This window comes from Pelophylax lessonae, assembly GCF_965119305.1.
Source record: "Pelophylax lessonae genome assembly, chromosome: 3".
Lineage (NCBI taxonomy): Eukaryota > Metazoa > Chordata > Amphibia > Anura > Ranidae > Pelophylax > Pelophylax lessonae.
The window spans coordinates 437,141,853-437,162,549 of NC_138770.1; the positions used below are offsets into that span (position 1 = coordinate 437,141,853).

Below are 20,697 nucleotides of genomic sequence, written 5' to 3' on the forward strand. Positions count from 1 at the left end.
ACGGAGCCATGACTCGCCCCCTCTCTCATTGGCTCACTGACTGATTGCTGTCTCAGCCAATCAGGAGCGAGAGTCCCGGACAGCCGAGTCTCTCGCTCAACTTCGCTGGATCGAGATGGGCTCAAGTAAGTTTTAGGCGGGCTGCGGGGAGCTGTTGCACACAAAGTTTTTTTGTTTTTTTTTTTTAAAAAGCATAGAATTAATTAACCGGTTGCCGACCGCCGCACGACTATATACTGCGGCGGTCAGCCCCGGCCAGGCAGAGTGACGTATCGGTACGTCACTCGCCTGTCACTGACTTGCGAGCCTATCGCGGGCGGGCGCGCGCCCGCCGAGGCGCGCGCCCGCCGCGGCTCGTTCACAGACAAGTCAGTGCGTGTGACCGGCGGACTCGATGTCCGCCGGTCACACTGCGATCGCTCCTGTGAAGGGAGAAAGACAGAGCGGCTTGTGTAAACAAGCTGCCTGTCAGTTCTCCCTGTGTAAAAGTGAAGATCTGTCCGTTCTACTATGTAGAACGGTTGATCTTTGCTTTTACACCAATAGGAATGTCCCTACACAGTAGAAAGCACGCCCCTAGGACACACTTAACCCCTCCCTGTCCAATAAAGTTAACCCCTTCCCTGCCAGTGTCATTTTTGCAGTAACAGTGCATATGTATAGCACTGATTACTGCAGTAATGTCACTGGTACCCCCAAAAGTGTCAAAAATGTCAGTCAAGGGTCCGATCTGTCCGCCGCAATGTCGCAGTACCGAAAAAAAAAAAAAAAAAAACGCAGATCGCCGCCATTACGCGTTAGAAAAAAAAAACCAAAAATGACAAAAATCTTTCCCTTTGTTAGTAAACGCGATAACTTTTGCGCAAACCAATCAAAATACGCTTTTTGCGATTTTTTTTACCAAACATATGTAGCATAAAACAAATTGGCCGAAAAATGTTAAAACATTTTGATTTTACTTTTTTTTTTGGGGAATTTCATATAAAAAAATGTGAAAAATATTGTTATTTTTGCAAAATTTACGCTCTTTTTTTGTTTATAGCGCGTGATCAAAAAATCGCACAGGTGATCAAATACCACCAAAAGAAAGCTCTGTTTGTGGGAAAAAAAGGACGTCAAATTCGTTTAGGTACAGCGTCGCACGACCGCGCAATTGTCCGTTAAAGTCACGCAGTAAAAAAATCGCAAAAAAACCCCTGGTCCTTTAGCAGCCAAATCCTCCGGGGCTTAAGTGGTTAAGATAAAAAAAAAAAAAACCTGACTTCACAACCGCTTTCAGTAGGATGTGTTCCTTGTGCTACTCTGTCCTCCTTTAGGCTCCATTCACACCTAGGCAATTTGAATCGTGAGCTGAAACACGAGCGGAATCGCTGCGATTCTGCCCGCAATTCCAGATCGCAGAAAAACACGTGGTGCTGTTGGCCAAAGGAAACTCCTGCTTTTGAGCGACAAGCTTCACATAGTGATTTTGCAGCGAATGCACCACAACAATTGACCTACCATTGGGGTGCCATTAGGCAGTAATGGCATCGCAAATGTGCCCGTGTTTTGCCGCGATTCGGAATCGGGGGCAGAATCGCAGTGATTCTGCCCACAATTCAAATCGCCTAGGTGTGCATGGAGTCTTTTATGAAATCTTCCCCCTCTAATAGAGTCAAGTTTTCAGTGAGTTTCTATGCTGAGCATTCCTTGTGACCAGCAGCAGAGAACTAAAGGCTCCTCCTGCTTCTGTTTCCTTGCAGACAGGCTTGGAAAGATGTATACTGATTAGTATGCCTGCACAATTTACCAAGTAGCTGGATTTCCAGAAAAAAAAATGCAGATCACACAGAAAGCGTGGCTAATTATGAGGTAAATGCAGATATCTATCACAGAGCACTTAGTGCTAGAACTACTACCCTTCCTTCTATATACACTGCTAGCACACTAAAGCAGCACACTTAGCACACCATTAAAAGATTTCACAACCCTTATGAAAATCTCCACACGAAACAGCAATCTCTTCCACAAAAACATATTAGGCAAAAAAGGAAATCTGTACTGAAGGAAACATCAGCTTTCATTGCTAACCTAAAAAAATTCTAGTTACCTGGCTTCAATATTTAGTCACATTGAGATGATTGAAAAAATTTGCAGAAGGGTTGGTCAAAGCAAAGTAGAAACTTGTGTTACATGAAAACTTGTTATGGGTCAGTATTTTAGAAAATACTAAAGCCAATGGTCCAGCATGACAGCCAAGCAACTAGCGTTTTAAGAAGCAACGTTCAGCAATGGCAGCCTAAATATTTCCATGTACAGGTTTCGTTTAACCCTCTACCCATCATAGCACTCGTTTTTCATGGGCCATTTACAGTCACCCTTACACAAATCACAAAGGCATCAAAGGACCTGCCAACAGAATAAAATACAATTGTTAGGAGCACAGATGAAGAAACTATCTGGAAACAGTTTTTAAGGTGAAGCTTTTTTTCCTGGGGGGGGGGGTTTGACAGAATGATGATGGGGGGGGGGGTAAACCCCCTATCAGGTTGTTACTGTATTTATACTAGGGAGCTTCACTCTAATTTTCGTGGTCACCAATGTTCCCCATGAATGAAAGTGTGGGCATATCCAAAAATGTAAGGTGCCACCAGAGCAGGAATAGGAAATCTCACAATGGGGATACTTGTATCTGTGATGACTAAGTGATTTCCCTCACACTGGAAGGATAGCCTAGATAGATCGAGTCTATATGGGACAGGAATTGAAGGGAAACCTCCATAATGACAACATGCTGGCAAAAAAGAGCAGTTTTAATGTGGATTTCTAGGTTTCAATGCTCTTTAAGCACTTCCAGCCCAAGCCAATTCCGACACTTCACTCCTACATGTTAATACCATCATTTTATTTTGCTAAAAATTTACTCAAAACCCCTAAACATTACATATGTTTTGTTTTTTTAGCAGAGACACTAGGCCTAGGGAATAAAATGGCGGTAGCTGCAATTCTTTATGCCACACAGTATTTGATCTCAGCCTTTTCAGCAAAAAACACTGCATTGTTTACATCCGTCAATGTCGAAAGTGGCGTCATATCAGATCTCTGAAGGTCATAGAAATGGCCGAGGACCTTCTGGTCCTCTGTCAGCTCTATGGTAAAAGCCTGTAAAAACAATCAAGTGGCTGAACAGCCGCTATGGTTGTTTTTACTTTGCAGGCAATCGCCAGCAGAAAAGAATGATCTGAATGATGCCTGCAGCTGCAGGCATCATTCAGATATCTCCACTCAAAGTCCGGGATGTCATATGATGTCCTATGGGAGGGAAGTGGTTAAATAAGTTCTTTGGGCCAAGGTGGCCCAAACAATTCCCATTACCAAACTATGAGGCCCCAGTGTCCACTATACTAGACTGAAGTAGTATTAGCTATGCAGTAAACTGACTATCTTCTCTGCCCCTCTGAGTCAGCTGTCATTCAAGGACTCTGGGGGGATCCAGACCATATGGTCGGGATCTTTCCAGAGCCTGCGACATAAGCCGACAGTGGGCTTTAGCCTGTCATCTGAAAACAGGTCACGGGAGTGCAGCGCAAACTGCACTCCTATAACTCACAGAAAAAGGCATTGGCTATACTTCTCCTTTAACCCTCCCCTACGCTATCTATAATAAAAGAACTAAGTTCTGCCTTTAGATATTCTTTATATTTGATTTTAAGAATAACTAAGGGTTAGCACTCATGTGATAGCTTTATTGCTGTCTGTGCCCCAGCTGGGGAGATTCACCCCTTTATTTGTCCAAAAGACCACTGCCACTGAAAAGGAGAACAAATCTAGACTTTCAAGTTGTCACAGGAGAGGACAAATCTTACACTGAAGACATTTGCTTTAGTGACAAATGAGAAAAGATGTAAAGCTGAATTTCAGTTGTATTGCCTCTTTAGCTAGTTTAACTATTTCATATAGTGAAGCACTGGACACGCTGTATAAAATGATGTAGCCTCAGCTATATACAGCCTTGTGTTCTGGCTGTGAGATGAGAAAGTCTCATCTCACACTTTGAACAAAAAGGAATTGAGCCGAGTGGTGTCGAGCCATTCATAGATAGCTTTGTATTCTCTGAACGAACACAAGCGCCCTGATTGGATGAGGCGGGCAGATAACATGATCTCCAACTCAACCAATCATAGGCAGCTTTGCATTCAGAGAATACAAAGCTGCCTATAAATGGCTGAGCACTGCTCAGCCCAACTCTATTTTGTTCCAGTTGATGAGAAGTTTTTGTCTCACTGCAAGAACCCAAGGGTGACACCGCATATAGATTATACAGTGCACATAGCTGGTGTACTTGTTAGTGTAGAAAATAGTTTGTTTGGGCCAACTTGGCCCAAACTAGTTAAAAGGGTCAGCAAACCTTTTAGATTTTTAAATTTGGATACAGTAAGGGAAGGTTATAATCAAACCTGAAGTCACATGATCGTGACATAATGTGTAGGGTGTGAGCTAAGGTAGATGCGGATAGGAAGGGACCTAATAGAAAGTTCAGTATTTGGTTTCTGCATGGTTTTAACATATTTACTGTTTGACTGTAATTCTTACCATAAATTGCCTGGTTTTTCATACATACTACACAGAGCAAGACATAATGGCCGCATGAATATCTAGAAGTCTTAAAGGAACCATATCTCTAAATTCCAGAAGCTACTGGGAAGTGTACAAAGGGGGCCCCCCAGGGGACAGGAGGCTTAAGTGGTCCTAACCTAAGGAGTGGGAATTTTGTGTTGTCTGGCTAATACATGCTTATTTTTGAGTACTGGAGGTGTGAGTCCTGGGAGCCTAAGGTATAACTGAAGGAAAAACATATTTTTTTAAGTTTTGGATAGAGTGCAGAATGATTAGAACGCTTCACAGTTTTTATTGCTGTCTGGCCCCAGTTAAAGAGATTAACTCTCTCTATTTGCCCCATTCACTATTATCAACAGTAAAAGTAAAAGAAAATTCCAAATTTTGGGTTGTTCCAGAAAAGTAAGAGGGGGAAATCTTCCAATGGAAGATTGAAAGATGCACATAATTTAGCACGCGATTCACACGTTTTTTTGGTACTTATCCATACTTTTTGCTTTCAGCAGCTCAACACCATCACAGATATTATAGGTTATAATCACTGCCAGTTTTTTTTTGGTTTTTGCCCTCTGTGTCCCATTGGGGAGATTTCCTTTCACTTCCTGTCCCATAGCCAAAATAGGAAGTGAGGGGAAATCTCTGCAAATTAAGGTGATCCCTTGGGGCCTCCTATGTTACCAGAGTCCTCATTGGAAGATTTCCCCTCCATTACTTTTCTGGGGACAAACCAAAATTTGGGATTTTCCTTTAATCTCACTTTTGATGAGAATAGTTAACTGGACAAGTTTGCATCCTCCCCAGATGGCAATAAAAACCAAATAGGGGCTGTATTACCTCTCCACCTTACTGGAAACTTGAGCAAAAAAAAGAAATAAAAAAAAAGATGTTTCGCCTTAAGTAGTTATACTTTCAGCTTTAATTTACTTTCCCTTCAACTTACTGCAAAAATATTAACCCCACATTAATAATCATCTTTCTTTAGACAAAAAAGGTTTGGCTTTCTCTATACTTTTGATGCTTGACCACATATTTGCGGTGACTTGTGTTTTTTTTTTCTGCACTGGATAAAAGCATGTCACAAAGAACAATTGTTTTCTACGTGTCCTGTTTGCGCCATATTGCCGGGGGGGGGGGGGGGGATGTGCAGAAAAACACAGCATGTCTACATTGCACTAGATGGCACCGCGCTGCTGTGCATTAGCAAGAATGAAGTGACACTAAAGCTGGGTTCACATATGCAGCCGCAGTTCTAGCACGGGAGTCTGGTGCACTACTTTTCATCAGTTCAGGTGCGATTCAATGCAGATTTTCCCTGAAATTGTACCTAAACCGGACTAAAAAATGCACAGGACTCTTTAAAACCGCATCACGGCCGCATGACAAATGTGTAAACCGGCTACATTGAGAAGGCTACCGGCCTTAGATTATGGTTACTAATCAGATCGTAGTGACGCTCTGACCAAAAATACTTACTGCACATGCGCTATTTGTTCCGCAGCGCTATGCGTTCCAAACATTTCATGTTCTGACAAAAATTTTAGCAATAACGTGAGCATAAATAAAGTATATCGATATCTGTAATGCTGTTTGAATGTTGAATTTTGAAAGCATAAAGGTTTAGCGCTGAGCAGTGCGGGGTGTACCAACACGGCCTCCGCCACCTTACTAATGCTGGCATCTAGCTTCTTTGAAAATGTAACATCAAAACAGCATCACAGATGTCAATATACTAGATTTGTAATCACTCACTTTATTGCTAAAATTACTCTATATTTAAGGATGTAGCTGGGTGTAGTAAGATGTCTGCATGGGTGTTCTATCAGAATATCGCTAACCGTAAGATCCTGAAGTGTTTGGAACACATAGCACCATGGAACACATGTTGGAACACATAGTGCATGCACAGTAAGTGTTTTTTGGATGGAACGTCACTTCCGTTAGACGACCTGATGGGTAGCGGTAATCTGACAGAACACTGTTTCACATTGTATGGGAATTTAGATGCATTTCGAAACGCATCCGATTCGCATATATGTGAACGGAGCCTAAGGGGGAAATTTACTAAAACTGGTGCATATAGAATCTGGTGCAGCTGTGCATAATAACCGATCACCTTCTAGGTTTTAATTGTCAAAGCTTAAAGTAGAACTTCATGCTCTCAATCAACATTGGCTATTTGTAATCCTTATGCTGCAAGCATTAGTAAATATATAGGAAAGTATACAATTTACTTGAAGAGATGTTAAAAAAATAAAAATAAAATGCTACTTCCTGGTTTCCATGTCTAGGCAAATGATGTCATACATCCCAAGAGTCTTCAGGAGCCAAGTAGGGGTTTTCTTAGCTAAGCACACCCTCTTGCCTGCATGTCTGAACTAAGGGTAGATGGATTGCTACCCGAAACATCTGCCCTTTCTCAAGATGGCCATGGCCAGAAATGCTAGGGGCCTTAGGGGGTGTTTTTCAAAGTGATTTCCCAACAAAAAGAATAGCGATATTGATGGATGGGGGAGTTTGCTTTGAATATTACAAACTAAAGCGGAGTTCCGGCCTCAAAAACAACTTTTCACCATCCACTTGCTTTAATATAAAAATAATGTACCTGAAAAAGAATTGATTAATTTAATTTTTTTTTTTTTTTATTTACTTACCTTGTTTTTAAAGAAAATATACTTCCCTTCCTTCCTCTCGCTGCAGCCGCGGCCCGCGCCATTTCCTGCTTGCATTGACTCCTGAGGGATAAGCGTCATCGCTCGCAGGAGTCAATGCGTCTGCACCGGCCCTGCTCGTCACTTCTGGTGCAGGCGCGTCATTCCCTGATAAACAGCTTCTGGGTATGCCCAGAAACTGTGCAGGGATGACGCGCCTGCACCGGAAGTGACGAGCAAGGCCGGTGCAGACGCATTCTGGGACTCCGACGTCACAGAAGGGGGACGCTCCGGCTTCAGCTGCCCACACCTAAGATGGCAGTGCTGGACAAGACATTTTCAAGGTAAGTATTTCTTCTAAAAAGGTAAGTGAAACAGGGGACAGTTCAGAAGCTATCATTGCTTAAATGCACTAGCCCCGACTGTCCCGGGGGTATTTTTTATATAAAAAATTTTTTTTTAGGGTGGAACTCCGCTTTAAACAGGGTTCTTGGTTTGTGGATGCAATGTAGTTTGTAGTGTAGTACTGTACCCTCTTGACCTCCAGAAAATTTGGCAACCCTTCATGACAAGGCCATTTTTTGCTATATAGCACTGCGTTACTTTAAATGACAATTGCGCAGTTATGCAAGGCTGTACCCACACAAAAATGTATATCATTTTTCTCCTCACAAATAGAGCTTTCTTTTGGTGGTATTTGATCACCAATGTGTTTTTGTATTTTTTGCATTAATGCACTATATATTTTTTGCATTATATATATTAAAAAAAAAAAAAACACTATTTTTCTACTTTCCGCTATTACACATATCAAATAAAAATTTTAAACAAAAAAAAAAAAAATCACATTTCTTCATAAACTTAGGCCAATGTTTTCTGCTACAAATTTTTGTTAAAAAAAAAAAAAAAAAAACACCCAATAAGTGTATATTAATTGGTTTGCGCAAAGGTTATAGCGTCTACAAACTATGATATATATTACACATATACACACACCTGATTCTGCTTTTCCAGGTAGGGGCCAGGTGACAAATGGTTAATTTAACAAGCTGAAGTTAAAAGCAGATTGGTTACCATGCACCGCGGCACCAGATTTTGAGTGCTCTAGTTTTAGTAAATGTCCCCTAAAGCCTAGGACACACCACTATCTTTTTGTTTTTCGTTCAACTCAGCGAGTTGAAGAAAAAAGAAAAAAAAAACAATAGCTCTGGTCGGAGCTGCTGTACTAACAATCTGATGTTAGTACAGCAATCTCCCCTGCTGTTCTATTATGTCCTGACAGGGAGAACACTGTTCAGCCCTCTCCCATTGGCTGAGAGCACTGATCAGGAGGCAGTCTGTTTATTTTCCCAGAATGCTTCTGTCAGACTGGCTGCCACACACATGTCCAGAACGTTGGACGGTTTTTATTGAACAGGCCAATGTCGCCTGACATTCGGCCCCGTGTGCATTAGGCTTTAGTTGGGAGGGGAGAAAAAAAAAAACAATCAGTGTGATGCACTGAAATACACAAAGTACTGCACAAACCTGCATGGTAAAGCACCATGTTTTACCATGCAGGCTAGTGTGAACATAATCTAAAACTCGGCTGTGTTACAGATCGACAGTCACATGACACTTCCAGATGTGGGGTATACATGCTCCCTTGCCTCAGCACTGTGGTTGCTCCTGCTGATTCCTCCATTAAGATGTAGGAGCATGTATACCACACATCTGGAAGTGTCACATGACTGCAGTGACTATAGATTCGCAATACAGCCAAGTTTGACAAAAAAGCTGCTGGAAAAGAATAGCTCATCTTCATACACAGGCTGGGATTAGTGTAATTTGGCGCACTCTAACCACTTACGGACCCCCTGCCACAGTTTTACGTCACTACTTTGACATTAAATACCGGGGGTTATGCCACAACCCCGGTATTTTTTTTTTTTTTTTTACAGAGCAGGAGGTTCTCTTTCACATAAAAGTGGTCCCAGCAGTGAATTTGCTGCGGGATCACTTTTATGGGCGGTGGGAGAGGAGCCCCCCTCCCGCCGCTTCCAGGTCGTTTTTCCATCTTACCGGAGCCGTCCATAGCGGGGAAAACGATCCTCTCTCCTCCTAAGCAGGAAGTCGCGTGAAGGCAAGCTGGCCCCGACTCAACTCTATGGCCTTGGAGAACCAGGGTGACGTCATACGTCGCTTCCTCCCAAGGGCTTTAAAGGGCCCCAATTTTTTCCCATGCTTTTTAGTGTAGATGTGAGAGCTGGGGTCTTTTTTACCCCAGATCTCACATTAAAGAGGACCTGTCCTGCTTACTTCTATTATAAGGGATGTTTACATTCCTTGTAATAGAAATAAAAGTGATTAAAAAAAAAAAGTTTTAAAGGGAATGTGTAAAAATAAAAAAGAAAAAAAACAATAAAAATGTAAAGCGCCCCCATCCCTCCTAGCTCGCAGAAGCAAACGCATAAGCAAGTAACGCCCACATATTTAAATGGTGTTCAAAACGCACACGTGAGGTATCGCCACAATCGTTAAAGAGTAAGAGCAATAATTCTATCCCTAGACCTCCTCTGTCACTCTAAACTGGTAACTTGTAGACATTTTTAAAGTGTCACGTATGGAGATTTTTAAGTACCAATGTCTGTTGTCATTCCACGAACGCGCGCAATTTTGAAGCATGACATGTTGGGTATCTATTTACTCGGCATAACATTATCTTTCACGCTACAGAAAAAAATTGGGCTAACTTTACTGTTTTCTTATTTTTTATTCAAAAAGAGTATTCCTTCAAAAAAAATTGCGTTTGCAAGACCGCTGCGTAAATACGGTGTGACAAATTATTGCAATGCTCTCCATTTTATTCTCGAAGCTAAAGAAAGAAAAAAAATGAATTTTTTTTTTATATATATATATATATATATATATATATATATATATACACACACATACACAATGTTTAGGGGTTCTAAGTAATTGTCTAGCAAAAAATGCTGATTTTCCTTTGTAAAACAACATGTCAGAAATAGACCTGGTCCCTAAGTGGTTAAGGAACATCTAAAAGCACCACTTGAAGGGACAAGGGCCGTCTGTAGGAAGCATTACCCCTGGATGGGAATGACAGGCAAGCTGTGAGAGAAAGCCAGCACTGTTTATCACCACTTGAGCTGCATGGGAGAGTGAGGGGAGAGTGTGGGCTCAGATAACAAACCATGTACGCTGCTCATGAGGTGGAGGCCTATCTACTAAAAGATGGCTGCAGAGTAATGCACACAAAACCCCATGCACAGCGCTTGTCCTAACCAGAAGACAGGCTACACACCTGACAGACGTGCGCACTTCACACCCGTTCCCGCAGCCAATACACCGCCATTCCTCTTCTAAGCTCAAGCCAGATGGGAGGCGAATGTGAGAGGAAGTCAGAGAACCGGAAGTAGAACGGGCGAGTGGGGGAGGGCATAACTTGAACTGGAAGTACTGCCTTCTATTCCATCGCAAGAGGCGCACAGCGTGCTGTCATGTGATCTGCTGGCAATCTCTGATTGGCTTCTGTTTATTCTAGACGTTTGAGGATTCTTCTACCTGTTAGAGCTTTCTGTTCACTGGCCAATAGTGGCACAGGGTGTACAGGTGGAACGTTCCACGCTGCTGCAGCAACTTGAAATATGTTGTTAGAAATTTAACATGTTGAAGAGGAAGTAAACTTCCCTCTATAACTTTTACCTATAGGTAAGCCTATGATAAGGCTTACCTATAGGTACTGTAAATATCTCCTAAACTTGTACCGTTAGGACAGGGGTATTGAATTAAAATTTAAAGCGGAGTTCCACCGTTAAAAGTCACTTTGCCCCATCTGCTTGCTGAGTGTCACCTGAAAAATAAATGGCTAATCACGATTTTTTTTTTTTCTTACCTTGTGTTAGAAGAAAATATACTCACCTTACTTCCTCCCTCTGCGGCTGCGGCACACGCCGTCTCTTCCTGCTTACATTGATTCCTGGGAGCTGAACGTCATCGCTCCCAGGAATCAATGCGCCTGCACCAGCCCCGCTCATCATGTCCGGTGCAGGCGCATCATTCCCTGCTAAACAGCTTCTGGGCATGCCCACACCTGAGATGGCAGCGCTGGACAAGACAATTTCAAGGTAAGTATTTCTTCTAAAAGGTAAGGGCGACCTGGGACAGTTCAGAGGCTATCCATTGTGGAATGTACTAGCCCTGACTGTCCCGGGGGTATTTTTAGTGAAAAATTATTTCCGAGGGTGGAACTCTGCTTTAAGGAGATGCAGTCACTAAAATTTTCTTTGGGCCGAGGTCCGAATCTCAAGTCTGTGCTATGAAAGTTTGTAGAGTGCCCCTTAACATTAAATGTGCCCATTAGAGTGCCCCTAAACATAAAATGTGCCCATCAGTGTGTCCCTTAACATAAAATATGTGGCATGCTGATGGGCACATTTTATGTTAAGGGCCACTCTAATGGGCACATTTTATGTTAAGGGGCATTCTGATGGGCACCAAAAATGTGCCCATCACAGTGCTTCTTTACATCAGGTGTGCTCATCACAGTGCCACCTTACATCAGGCATTCCTGCCAGAGTGCCCCCTTACATCAGGTGTCCCCATCACAGTGCCAGCTTACATTAGGCATTCCAGTCAGACTGTCCCCTTACATCAGGTGCCCCCATCACAGTACTTCTTTACATCAGGTGTCTCCATCACAGTGCCACCTTATGTCAGGCATTCCCATCAGAGTGCCCCCTTACATCAGTTGTCCCCATCAGTGTGCCCCCTTAACATAAATTGTGCCCATCAGAGTGCCCCTTAACATATAATATGCCCATTAGTGTGAACCACAGCATAAATATGCCCATCAGCGTGCCCCTTAACATAAAATGTGCCCATCAGTGTGCCCCTTAGCATAAAATTTGCCTATCAGCGTGACCCTTAACATAAAATATGGGGCACATTTTATTTTATGGGGCACTCTAATGGGCATAACAAAATGTGCCCATCAGTGTGCCCCTTAACAAAATATGCCCATCAGTTTGCACTTTATAAAATATTCTAATCAGCAATCCCCTTTAACATGTGTCCCACATACCTTTGGGGCAGGAGTCAGCAATCTGCAGGGGTGGAAAATGCGACATATACCTTGCAAGGTGTAAGAGCCTGGAGCCACGAGCAGCAGGGGGGCGGGGCGCGCACGTGACGTCACGCCTCAACGTGCAGCCCAGCTGGAAGTGAGAGACGCAGTCAGAAGCAGGGGGGCGGGGCGCACACACGGGAAGTCACTGGTTGCTGGGACACCCGCAGTCCCAGCAAACAAATGACTGCTCAAAGGTAGCGGCCTGACGGTCCAGGCGGAAGCATCGTGTGATCCGTTCTTGGACGGCGAGCTGCCATTTAATGATAGAAATGTATAAATAAGACCAGCGCAGATGAAATGCAGCTGCTTGCAATCAAAAAGGTATAACACACTCTTCAATAAATATATAAATACAAAATTGCAGCGCTCATGAAAAGAATCATGAATAGTAAAACACAGGATATGTAGTCCATGGATAATAATGTCCTTTGTGATAAGGTATTATATCACCAATCAAAGTGGACACTAGAGGCCCCTTGATGAGGAGCATTGGCTGGAAACGCGGTGGGCGAAGCCTTTCACGTGACGTCACACTGCCGCGATTGTGAGTTGCGGCGGCGTTCTACATGTGAGGGGCTGTCTTGTAACTTTATAATGTTTTACCGTGGATACTACCAATAAACAAAATCTTATGACACATCATCTGTTTTGCTGTGACTATCATACGGAGAGAATGGAGTGTGTTTTTCGTTGCTTCTCAGACCTGTGTGACCGGATGTCTCGAGCTTTTGGTCCTGTTATTAAGCGATATATTACCTTCCTTTTGATGAGTTTGCATTGCATGTGGGCTGACAGGAGTTGAACACGTGCGTTTGTCGTTTGCCTTCTCCATCTCGGGGGTTTATCTCCCCTTTGCTCTGAACAAGAATTTTATCGTTTGAAATACTACACCATGAAGGTTTTATTGTTTTTGCTTATTTCCTCATATCCATGAGAGAGACTGACTGCAATATGGATACGGTGATCTCCTTACCAGGTTTATATATGTTTTATTAGGACTTTGGACTGCTGTGGTGAGTGATATAATATTTTATCACAAAGGACATTGTTACCCATGGACTACAATTCCTGAGTTTTACTATTCATGATTCTTTTTATGGGCGCCATTTAATCATGACTGGTTTAGGAGATATTTACTGTACATGCAGATAGTGACATCACTGGCGCATGCGCTCTGAAGGAACGGCCGCCCCTGCTGTTCCTTCAGAGCCCTGTGCCGTGAACGCCGGCTCCCGTGTGCATTTGCTCTGGCAAATCAGACGAAGCCGGAAGGAAGACGGGTGACTATGTTGGCCATCTTAGCGGTGAGCAGGTGCCACTGGAAGGGCTTTGTTCTAAGGTAAGTATTTCATAATAAGCTAGTATGCGATGCATACTAGCTCATTATGCCTTTTTCTTACAGGTTTTTAATTTTTTTTTTTTTTTTTTTAGGAGGTTTACAGCTTCTTTAAAGAGGAGTTCCAGTCTCCTGTGGAAAAAAAATAAAAAGTCAGCAGCTACAAAAACTGTACCTGCTGATTTAGCCACTCGCCTGTCCAATAATCCAGCGGTGTGCCAACCTCAGTCGGTCTCACCAGCTACCTTCTTTACTTCGCACCGGCATCTTAACAATGTGCACCTGGCTGTGACAGCTTGCGGCTTCACAGGCAGGCACGTATGCGCTAGCAGCGCATCGTGTATGATCAAGCAGTCTTCTGGGACCTGTCGTGTCCCAGAAGACTGCTGGCAGGGAGAGAGGCAAACTTCCGCTTCAGTTCACATAGGTGGTCAGGGCGGAAGTGGGAGCGGTTACCTGTCAAAATCAGGTACCTGCTCCCCCCCTGCTCCTCAAAATTGCCAATACTTCAAGAGGAGCAGGGGTCAATTCCCTAAAGCGGAACTTCCCCTTTTGGGTTGGGATCTGCATTAATACTGGCCTGAGAGGCCATGGACCAAAAAACTGCAGTCTGTGCTAGCATACTCATTAAAAGTGGAACTATAGGCACAGCATATTTTTCCATTTTATATAGAGCAAGTGAAGGTTATACCCCCTGTCAGGTTTTTTTTTTCCCTGCCATCTGTGTCCCATTGCGGAGATTTCCCTTCACTTCCTGTCCCATAGCCTAACAGGAAGTGAGGGGAAATCCCTGCAAATTAAGGGAATTCCTTCTGGACCCCAAGGTCACCTGAACTAGTGTTCCCATTGGAAGATTTCTTTTAATTTTGTGGGGACAAACCAAACTTTGGGATTTTCTTTTACATTCGATGATGATATTGTAAAACAGGACAAATAGAGATTGTGAAATTTCTTAATGGGGAGCAGACTGCAATAAAAACTATCAGGGCTTCTAATCCCTCTCCACTTTATTCAAAACTAAAAAAAAAAGTTTTGCCTTCAGTTATACTTTAACCACTTCAATACAGGACATTTTCACCAGATTCCTGCCCTGGCCAATTTTCAGCTTTCAGAGCCATCGCACTTTGAATGACAATTGCGTGGTCATGCAACACTGTACTCATATTATTTTTTTATCTTTTTTTCTTTGAGACAGATAGAGCTTTCTTATGGTGCTATTTAATCACCACTGGCCTTTTTTTTTTTTTTGCTAAACAAACCAAAAAAGACCGAACAACTTGGAAAAAAAAAATCTTGGTATCTGTTCAAAAAATTTGCAAAGAAGTAATTTTTCTTGTTCACTGATGTGCGCTGATGAGGCTGCACTGATGAGCACAGATCAGGCTGCACTGATGGGAAATTATGAGGCTGCACTGGTGGGCACTAATGAGGTGGCACTGATGAGCTGTACTAATGAGGAGGCACTAATGAGGCTGCACTGATAATCAGGGCATTGATGATCGGTGCCCTGAATATTAAAGTGGTTGTAAAGGTAAAGAACAATTACAGCCAGCTCCTTTGTTCTATTAATCTCACCTAGACTGTGTAAATGTTTTTTAAAAAGGATTCCTGTAAATAAATTGTGTTCAATCTTTTATGGCCGGTCACGTGACCTCTGGCCACTATATTCCTTCAATCTACGGGCTACAGCGGGAGGGGCCGTGATCCCCTCTAACGTCACCTGGGGAGGTCATGTGACTGCTGTACTGGCTGCTCAGCCCCTCCCCTATCTGACCGGCCAGAAGAGAAGATAAGGTATTTACAGGCCTTGTTTTAAAAAAGCATTTACACAGTGTAGGAGAGATTAATTGAACAGAGTAGCTGGCTGTAATTGTTCTTTACTTTTACTGCCAGCTACTAATAGCAGCAGGAGGGTGGGGCGGATAGGGGGAGAGACACACCCAGGAGCTGACAGGCAGTGGAAGAGGGAGAGGAGAGAGCAGTGGGATTAAGAAGGCAGGTAAACTGACAACGGTAATCAGGGATCAGCAGCCATGATTACCGTCATCAGCACACAGAGGGGGACACGAGAACAGGCAGGATCAACCAGGTTTTTTACAGCTTAGAAAGGGGTAGATTAGAGCGCATAAGCACTGTGCTGTTTAAGTTGCTATAAGGGAACAGAAGCGCTTTCTTTTTTTTTTTTTAGGTTACAATCACTTTAATGTAAACAATGTAATCACTGTGCCCTGTCAGCCTTGCAGGTTATTGGCTTTCCTTTCCACACACAAAGACAGCGTGTGAAAGAAATGGCAACAAACAGCAAGTCTGTTTACATGTGATCAGCTGTGATTGGACACAGCTGATCACATGGTAAAAGGCCGCTGTGATTGACTCTTTACCCCGATCTGCGATTAGCTGTGTATAAAGGACATATACACATTTTTTTTACTGATCAATATGGATGTAGTTATTATTTTTTGCAAAAGGTGCAATTAGCCTTTGTTTTGATGAACCAAAAATGAATGGTATGTGAGTGGGCTTTGCAGTATTGGGGTGCTTTTTTTTAAGGGGGAGAGCCTTGTTTCTATTCTGGATGTGTTCCATACAGATAGTCACAATGAATGGCACGGCAGTATGTCATGTGTTTTTATTGCAATGCAAAAGTGCGAATGAGCCCTTAAACAATTCTTCCCTGTAAAAGGGTTTATCGTTTGCATACAGATTAGAAATCCATCTCTCCTTATGTCTCCTAACTTCCCTCCCCTCCTGTGTTGCAGCCTTTGTAAAGCTCTTTGACATTTGATTTGCCACTTCAGGAAACATTGGATGCCTGCATCCGTCACTGCGTACTGTAGTGCCATCTCCTGACTCCTACATCATTATATAATGTGTTGAATGCTAAACAGTCTATTGAAGGCTTCATTGCTGGAACAGAGAGAAGTAGAATATATGGGACACTAGAGGGGTGAGTATTATACTATTGCTGAAACAATTAACATGGATTTTTTGTATCTCTTTTTATTATCTCTCATGCTGCCTATGTCACAGATATCTGCTCTCTGGCTGAAAAAATCCTCAGCAAATGACACTTCCAGGAGTGTCAAATGCTTTGTCTGCCTCCGAGCACTGTGGATTCTTCTGCTGGCCCCTATGTCATTACAAAACACAATAGTGACATAGAGGTCAGTGGAAGGAATGCATGGTTGCCAACAGTGCCGAATTGTCCGGGACAGTTCCGAAAATCCGACCAATGTCCCGCTTTGTGATTGTCCTGGGAAGAATCCCGAAAATTGACCTCTGTCCCAGGCCACCCTGTCATCCTTCCCCTACCTCATCCCAACCTCTAGGAAATGCTACTTGTCCAAACACAGATTGGTCAACGCTGAGAGGGGCCTGGCTAACTGAGGGTGATGAGCCACGGAGAGTGTCAGCGGCTACTGCGGGGACCCGACCAGGAGCAAGAGAAGCAAGGATGGACAATGAGAGCCCACCCAGAGGAGGAGAGGGACCCAGAGCGATTAGGAGGCCTGAGTCTTCATTAAAGCCACAATCGGGAGTGTCGTGAGGTGGAGCAGAGGACTGTGGAGGCCAGAGGAAAGCCAGCCGCCACCCATACAGAGCAAAGAGGCCAGCAGAACCAACTGACCCAGCAAGACAGAGCAGCAGCCAGCGCCATCTATCACCAAGCCAATATCAAGTAATTTAAATGCCTGCTCCAGCTGCTCTTGTGATCTGGTGAGGAGTTTTGTGGTTGGGGGGTCTATAGTCTTTTAATTTTTTTTTTTTCTGGTGGGTGGGGAAGCGGCAGTAGGTGGTATGGAAACAAATGGCTGATGGGGGTCTACCTACATGCCCTATTTAACATTACCACATTCTCCACTTTGTAAGTCATCTCAGACTTTATTTAGCCACACACCCTTTAAGCCACGCCCAATACTTAAATAATTTCAAATTACGTCCATTTTTTCACCCATGCCAGACCACACCTAAAAATAAATGCCCCACCCCTTATTAAAATAATACTCATCCTACAGCACCAGAAAATTATGGCTGGACCTGTCATAGGCACTCCTCAAGAGTACAAACTATGCCCAACCTGGTCTCTACAGTTCTTTGGAAATGTTGGTACAATAGGCATAATGACATGTAAGTTCCATATACTATCACTTACAGTTTATTACTCATTACAAAATATCTGTTGTTGCTTTCTATCTATGGAACAATTCATCATATAAATTGTTGCCCTTAGTACCAACTAAAGGCCCGTACACACGATACGAAAATTTCCTCTGACGAACGATCTGACGATTTTCGGATTGTTAGTATAGTGCTTTCGACAGCCGATTATGAATTTTCAGATGACAAAATCTGGATGTGCAGGCTATAAAATTTTTATCGTACGTCAACACAACATCCGATTTTCGTATAATTAGTACAGTTTTCGTCCGAAAGAAATCGTAAGAGCAAGACTAGGCATGCTCAGAAACAAAGAACACATACAAAACAATTCAACACATGACATCACTTCTGAAGTAGAATTCTGTCGTATGGGAATTTTCGTATGAAAGTGACCTCTTCACTTTCGACATAAAACTAGCATTCAACAAAAACGGACGAAAGATCATCCGATAATCTGATCGTGTGTACGAGGCTTAATTGTTTCCCATATTTGATTGTATAACATAAGAGTGTACTAACACCACCTAGTGGCCCTAGAACAAGAGTGCAGTCTCCATTATCCGAATACCTCTACAGTACTTACAAACATGATGATATGAAATCCTTCATTTGTAATAACCAAGGTTGCATAGCAACAGATAAAACCTCCCTACTAAGGATTAATAGTGATCTACATATATAGATAAGCCCTATAATAAACCTGAATTCATGAGCTTCAGTTTTCTTTTTTTGACAAATTACTGTATACAACTGATATGTTTTATACAATTCATTATTCATATAGCTTCCTTGTGCATTTTTTTAATGTAAACCTCTCATTATCCTCTGCAAATTAAACTGGGATCAAAAATGAAATGCAGGCTCCTAGAATTGTCTGCTCAAACCTCCAGATATCTTCTTGAGCACTCTGTCTGTCCGCTTATCACTTTAAATCCTTGTTCTGCACTAACTGCCAGGTGAAACCTTTCTGCCTCCCTTTTGTTTCCCTGGGGAATGTTTTAATCAGCAGACCATTCCTCCTTTCTCTAGTTTAGAGGCAAGGCTTTCTGTGAGCCAGAGTTTCATATGCAAAGCATGTCAGCAGAACCTCATGGGAAGGCAATTGCTATGGAGTTTTTCTAAGGTTTAAAGTTGCACCCCTTGGCAAGCGGAGCGAGGTACGCAGTAAAAGTGCACTACAGTAAACCCCCCTCCATTGCGGGGGTTACGTTCCGGACCCAGCCGCGAAAAGTGAAAATCCGCGAAATAGAAAAAACCCAATTAAAATGCATTTTAGGCATGTTTTTTTTTACTGTCACTGTATGTGTAAAAGCATTTTAAGGTCTTTAAACACACTTTTAAAACAATAGAAACTCATTTAAACACATAAAAGATACTGAGAGACATAGCAAGAGCTATGAAAAACACAAACATATTTTTAATGATTTATATAGTAAAATAACATTACAAAAAAAAAACGCAATATACCGGGACCACAAAAACTGAACCACGATGGAGCGGAGGTGTACTGTATATATAAAAATATATATGTTCTTAGGCATAAATTGTGTCCATGCTGTTAGTTAAAAATATGCTATAGCTAATCCAAATCATTGTATATGTAGTCCTGTTTCCTTAGTTGTTTAATGTAATTTAGATATGTGTGCAGACAACTGAAATCCACCTTGTAACCCCCTTTTTGGTGATCACTGTAAACAAATGTATTGTATGTCGTTTTACAGTTTTCACGGTGCTCACGGGGCTCAGTGCTCATGATGCTTATGGTTTACGGTGCTCAAGGTGTTAACCACTTAAGCCCCAGAGGATTTGGCTGCTCAAAGACCAGGGCCTATTTTGCGATTCAGAACTGCGTGACTTTAACAGACAATTGCACGGTCGTGCGACACTGTACCCAAATGAAATTGACGTCCTTTTTTTCCCACAAACAGGACTTTCTTTTGGTGGTATTTGATCACCTGTGCAATTTTTATTTTTTTGCGCTATAAACAAAAAAAAAAACGTAAATTTTGAAAAAATAACAATATTTTTCACATTTTTTATATAAATTTCCCCCCAAAAAAATGTAAAAATCTAAATTTTTTAACATTTTAGGCCAATTTGTTTTCGGCTACATATTTTCGGTAAACAAAAATCGCAATAAGCGTATTTTGATTGGTTTGCGTAAAGGTTATTGCATTTAGTAACTAAGGGAAAGATTTATGTCATTTTTATTGTTTTTTTTTAAACTAGTAATGGCGGCGATCTGCGATTTTATTTTTTTGCGGGACTGCGACATTGCGGCGGACAGATCGGACCCCTGACTAACATTTTTGACACTTTTGGGGGTACCAGTGACATTACTACAGTAATTAGTGCTATACATATGCACTGTTACTGTAAAAATGACACTGGCAGGGAAGGGGTTAACTTTATTAGTGATCAAGGGGTTAAGTGTGTCCCCAGGGGTGTGATTCTAACTGTCAAGGGGCGTGGCTTGTGATGTAACCACAGAGACATGCGATCCTACATAGCTCTCTTTCTTACAGTTTGGGATCCTACATAGCAGGATCGTATAGTCTCTGCAGTTACACCAGGGAGAATGACAGGCGGCTTTGTTTACATTAGCCGCCTGCCTTTCTCCCTCTCCAGCGGGAGATTGCGATTGGCTGGCGGACATCGGGGCCGTCGGTCACACGTGCAGTGGGAGCGGGGGCTGGAGCGCGCCTCCAGTAGCGCGCGCTCGCCCCCTACAGACTCCTGGGTGAGCGACGTAGTACTACGTCGGTTTGCCCAGGAGAGGCTGACTGCCGCAGTAAATATACTGTGGGCGGTCGACAAGTATTTAAAGA

At 42.7% G+C, this 20,697-nt stretch overlaps 1 protein-coding gene across 1 annotated transcript in view; it reads right to left on the minus strand.

The window, feature by feature from the left end:
* BCLAF1 (BCL2 associated transcription factor 1) overlaps positions 1-10,650 on the minus strand; it is an 84,778-nt gene extending 74,128 nt beyond the window's left edge. Inside the window, exon 1 of the mRNA XM_082249714.1 lies at positions 10,549-10,650. The gene's annotated coding sequence lies outside the window, so the exon portion shown is untranslated. The remainder of the gene's footprint in view (positions 1-10,548) is intronic.
* Positions 10,651-20,697: the final 10,047 nt, after the last annotated feature.